A 6266-nucleotide genomic window follows, 5' to 3' on the forward strand; every position below is an offset into this window, starting at 1 on the left:
TTAAAAGGCAATCTGTGATTAATTATTAACTTGTAAATAAGTAGTTTTAAGATAAATGGTCAAGAAACTAATAGGCCTCTTTTAATAAGTGTTCTTAAATCTCAAGATATTATGCTCAAAAACATATTGTAATATTTAGAGGGAAATTCTGTAAGAAGTCCCTAAAATAACTTCTATGAAATATTTGTATTTACATTTACTTCCAAAATTTTCTGTTATTTATATTTTAAAATACTTTAAAAGTAAATCCTGTTTAGCAATAGTAGCTGCTAGACACAGAATGCTACCGTGGCTTTGACAGTCACGAGCTCACGAGGAACATGTGTGATCTCATTTGATTCTTATAACCCACCATGCAGGTATCGTTTTTCCCATTTTTATACACCAGGAATCTCCTTAAGTTAAATAAAAAAGGTCAAAGGCATGTCGGCGGAGAACAGTATGTGTATAACACATCTCAAATGAGTAAGTTACTGGGTTTTTAGTCCTGAATTAGCTCTGAGTTTAAAAAAAAACTATAAAGTGCATTCTAATGCACAACATGTATTACTTTCAACAATGCTCAGAGTTTTATAATAGAAAATAAAAACCTCATTTGTGCAGTCCTTTTTCTAGAAAGAAGATATTTACTTTGAGAAACTTTTTATGCTAGATTGCATAACATTATGGTCAGTGTCGTTAGATTAATTCCTTTTTAAGATCTCTGTAAAAACCAGGGACATGGCACAGCAGTGGATAATTGAAGACATTAATTTTAACTCACAGTTTAATATTATGGATCCTTGGTAATGGATAATTAATGGAGTCTTTCAACTTTTTTAATTATAAAGTTTTCCATTTCAGAAAACAAAGTTTTAGACACTGCAACATTTCATTTAATTCCTCACTAAATGAATTTTATGTGAGCTTATGAAGACAATATTTTATATTCCCATTCAAAACAAAATTAGCTTTTAGAATATTAAGCCCGCTAATAATACTATTAATATTGTTATTTTAAAAGAGCAACTCATAAAAAGGCCACTGTTATCTAAAAGCCATGGCCAAAAGAGCAATATGTTTTTTCTTTCAAAAAAAAAGTTTTGTTCTGCTCAAACATGGGAATAATTAAAGCACAAAGATATTACCGTAAAACGCATAGCAGAAACCAAGGAATAACGTGCGGTGTGAGGAAGCAAGAGGAAAAGCAACGTCTTTGAGTCTCAATACGATCACCTGACCCCCGAAGACCATCTGACTTTGAAAAGCACTTTCCCCACAGGAGGCTTGAACATCTATGGAGCATCCAGGTGATGCCAGTGCCAATGGACCACCTCACACTCTTAGTAGCAAGGAGACAGCAACAGCTGACATAGTAATGTATGTGGATCTGTTATAGGTTAAAAAGTTAATAAAAAATTTTCCACACAAAACCTATGAGAGAAAACTCTGAAGAAGAAAATTTTGAAAATAAAAGTCCTGTAGTCTTCGAATTCTGAATTAATAATTCATATTTGCAGCTTGTCTTCCAGTTATTTTTGTTTGGATATAATTGACAAATAGATACGGTTTTACATATAACTTTGTTACTTAAAAACTATGGGCACTTTCCCATGTAATCAATTTCTTCTGAAATATATTAGACATAATATTCTGCCATGTAGTTATACCATAACTCATTAGTCTAGTTTCCCCACTGTGAAATATTTCATTGCTTCCAGTATCTTATTAGTTTAAGTATTATGTAGATAAATAATTTTCCACATTTCTGATTATTTTCTTATGATAGGTTTCCCAGAAGTTAGATTATTTCTTCAAAGGATATGAATATTTTAACACTGGATTCAAGTTGCATACTGTGTATCAATGTCAGCATTACTACTTTTCAAATTATTTTTTCCAATTTTATAAATGGAAACTAGTGTGCTTTATTTAGTTTATTTTATTACTAATGTACTTCTAAGCATCTCTATTACTACTGCATAGAAATCTATGGTGCCCATCCACATTTTTCCCCATTGATCTCAGTGATTTTTAAAAAATAATTTTTCAAGTACAGTTTAATTCAAAATTATTTTGTATTAGTTCCTGATGTACAGAATAGTGGTTAGACAATCATATACTTTACAAAGTCTTCCCCTGATTCTTCCAGTACCCAACTACACCATCAGTACTTCATACAGTGTTACTGACTACATTTGCTATGCAGTACTTGACACCCCCATGACTACTTTGTCACTACCAATGAATTCCTGAAGTTCCTTTTATACTGAAGATACATGCCTTGCAAATATTTTGTATCTTTTAATCTTTTTAATGATATCTTTTTGTCACATAGAAAGTTCTCCTTTTCTTGCATTATTTTACATGTAGAAGGCCATTGCCATTTCTAAGCTTATTTTCTCTTGGATTATTGTGTTTTAATTCTTTGGGTTTTAAATATTTAATCAACTGTGATTTATCTTTGTATTATTAGGAACCAATTAATTAATTAATTCTCTAGCACTTTTTTGAGTGATGAATATCTGTCTTATTGATTTTGATGATTTTTGCAAAGGGGGGAAGATGGGGACATCTATAATAGTGCCAACAATAAAAATAAAGTTAAAAAATAACTTAGAACAACAGAAGTTTTCCTTGGGCTTTCTAATCTCTTTCACGATACGCTTATAAATTATTGAGACAATAAAATACATGTAATTATGTCTATAAGATCTTGGGGGTCGTTTGTTTTTGTTCACACTTTTACTTAGGTGTTCATAACTTAAAAATATGCTCATTCTTCCAAGTTACTAGACTTACCATACCAAAATTGAAAATGCTCCATCAGGATTCTGTCCAGGAATATTTAAATGTCACAATAGTTTTCTATTGCTGTGTAATTTATCATCACCAACTTAGCAGCTCACGGTTCTGAAGGTCAGAAGTCCAGCCCGCTGTGGCTGGACCAGTCTACTGGTAGATTTCAGTCTACTCAGGCTGAAATCAAGGTGACAGCAGGGTGCATTCTCCTCTGGCCCTAGAGATCCCTTTCCAAGCTCCTTTCTCTTCTTGGCAGAATCAGTTTCTTGCAGCTGTCTCACTGAAGTCCTCATACTCCAGCTGCCTGCCTGCCACAAAGGTATAAGTTAACCTAGGAAAAATGGAATACAATATTTAGACTTCCAATAAATTATTTAAAATTTTTATTTATACAAGATAATATATATGTATATCATTCTTATAATTTTTTGCACAGGTCTTATATATTATGTGTCCTGTAAAGATGTACTCTTTTTATGTGTTCAATCTGTATAGAGATGTTTTCTTCTGAGTTATCCTTTACACAGGGCACATCAGCGATTTCCGTGTCTCTTCTGGTCCTCCCAACTGAACCCTCTGCATTCTCCTATTTGTTTTAGTTAGTCAGCTTGAGTTCCCGAGCATTAATCAAAATGTCTTAAATAATGATTTTTTCCAATACCAAAATATCTTACCTTCTTAGTGGAAGAATTGCTTCTTCTTTCCCTTTAAACTAATTTCAGTTGCAAAGCCTTTATATTTCATAATTAAATATGGCTATTGACTTCATGCAGTTATGCTTAGCCATAGTTTTAAAAATGAGATTCTAGGGTTATATTTATATAGTTTTTCTTTTGTTTTGTTTTGATTTGTAATCAAAATGACCATTGATTGCTCAACTTTTGAATCCCTATTAAAGTGGTCAACAGTGTGGTGATTGTAGGGAAAGTGGGGTATAAGGGGGACAAATGGCCATGGGAAAAATATAATGAAAAAGAAATGTTCATAAAGGATTCCTTTAACATTATTGGTGTGTTTTCATATTAATGTGCTAATACTACAAATCCATTTACATTCAAGATATTATATATAGTTTAGATACAATAAAATAGTATAGTTGTATAGCTGATGTTTTTCAACAAATGCATATACAATTATACCTACCATACAATAAAACTTAGTATTCAGTCTCTCCACTGTCACCCACAGCACCAGGAAACCACTGATGGACTCTGAAATGTCACATCGATGGCCTCACACTGTTGCCTTTTCTGTGAACGTCTTCTCCTTATCAGCACGACACTGACAAGACTCATCTACATTGTTGTAGGCATCAGCACGTCACCCCTTTCAATACGGAGCATTATTATACAATCTGTCTATTAACTCTCTTGTTGATAAACACTGGGATTACTTCCAGTAGGGCTATTTTGCATAATGCTGCTAGGCACATTCTTCTACAAGACCTTTTGGGACAAATATTAGCATCTCTCTTGGGTAAACACCCAGGAGTGAAATTGCATGGTCACAGGGTAAATGTATGTTTCATTTTATACAAAATGGATAAATCTTTCAAAAGTAATTACACAACTTCATTCTGCCTGAGCAATGTCTGAAAGTTCCAGTTGCCCTGCATCCTAGACAGCACTTGGAATTACTGGCTCTCAATGTATTTTCAGGACCATTGTGGCATCCACCAACGCAAGCAACAAATGGTCAGAAGCTTTCAGGAGTTTAAGATGGAACTTTATTGGCCAAAGCTTAACCTGCACAGGGGCAAACTCTCGGGGTGTCCGGAGACATGGTGCCAAGAGGCTGCAAATGAGAGTCACGCCTGGCACTTACAGCCTAGGGTTTTTACTGGGGTGAGCAAGCAAGCAAATACAGAAGCAGACGTAGCTGTTAGCAATTGGCTATCTCCAGAGAACACACATGGCTGTGTTCTCTGCTTGCAACAATGGATACTTTTCTGCAAACACAAGGTCATGCACAAGGCGGTTTATCTTGTTCAGCACTCTTTGTACTTTCCGTACTTTCTATCTTTCTTGCTGAGTCAGTCTGGAGCCTGCCTCAGGTTCCTCTTGGCTACTTTTACCTAATTCCAGGCCTGACACCATTTCCCATAATGTTATATTCTTAAGAAACTTTATTGGTAGACTGATGGTGACCTTTTAACAATTAAGGCCCATCAAATTAAGCAGAATAGAAACTGGTGAAAAAAGTTCTGAATTTCATTTTCATTTCAGTGACTTGTGAGATATGGTTAGAATAGAATCTTAGAATTATTTTAAGTATATTTTTTTGATTATGCTGTTACAGTTGTCCCAATTTTCCCTTTGCCCCCTCTGCCTGGTACTCCTTTTTCCTCCAGCGACCCCCACGCTTAGTTCATGGCCATGGGTTGTGTGTATTTCTTTGGCTTCTCTCTTTCCTATACTATTCTTAACTTCCCCTTGTCTATTTTGTTCCTCCTAATTATGCTTCTTGTTCCCTACACATTTCCCCCTTTCTCCTCATTCTCTGTATTTCCCCATTCCCCCTCCCAGTTGATAATCCTCCAAATGATTCCAAACAGATTTATGAATCTGTTCCTGTTCTGGTTGTTTGCTTAGTTTGTTTCTGTTTTTATTTTTTAGATTCAGTTGTTGATAGTTGGGAGTTGGTTATCATTTTAATATCCGTAGTTTTTATCTTCTTCTTAAGTAAGTCCCTTCTTAAAGGGACTTTAATATAAGTCCCTTTAACATTTCATGTAATAAGGGCTTGGTGATGATGAGCTCCTTTAGCTTTACCTTGTCTGAAAAGCACTTTATCTGCCCTTCCATTCTAAATGATAGCTTTGCTGGATACAGTAATCTTGACCATATAAAATGCAGATGGAACTTTCTAAGGTTTAAACTCAAGTCAACTGTGTTATCAGTCACCAATATAGAAAAATGCTACTATTTATCCTGTTATTGAAGCCAGGGCATATTTTATGACATCTCTGAACATGTGTTCATTTTAGATTCTGATAGCTCAGCTCAGAGTCTCCTAAAGAAATCCCCTTTCTTCCCTCTCCCAAAGTATATTGCTACAATGAGAGTAACTTGAACTTAATACCTTTATACTGACATCATCTGTTGGAGTTATTTGCCACAATAAACTTTCATCTTGCTTCTGGGCCATCTTCAGTGATTCAGAATATAGCACAGAGCATTGCCCAGGTATGTGGTAGGCAAGGCTGATTTAAACATTTATAAAATCCAATTGCACGTAATTCAATAAAAGCTTCCTCCTGCCCAAAAGACCATTTTAGTGTGTCTTCCTTGACATCAACAGATCTACTCATGCACTTTAACAGAGCGAATGACTTCTGTAATCTCACCTCTTCCCCCAATCAGGTGAATAGTCCCTTTAGGTATGGAAAGATACTTTCAATTTGGCCTAAAGAAAATATGCTCTAAAATATATTAAGCATAATAAAAAATAAAATAAATGTTGATTAGTACTCAACAAGGCTGGGG

This window comes from Artibeus jamaicensis, unplaced genomic scaffold (assembly GCF_021234435.1).
Source record: "Artibeus jamaicensis isolate MK-2021 breed Jamaican fruit bat unplaced genomic scaffold, CSHL_Jam_final scaffold_474, whole genome shotgun sequence".
In the NCBI taxonomy this organism is placed as follows: domain Eukaryota; kingdom Metazoa; phylum Chordata; class Mammalia; order Chiroptera; family Phyllostomidae; genus Artibeus; species Artibeus jamaicensis.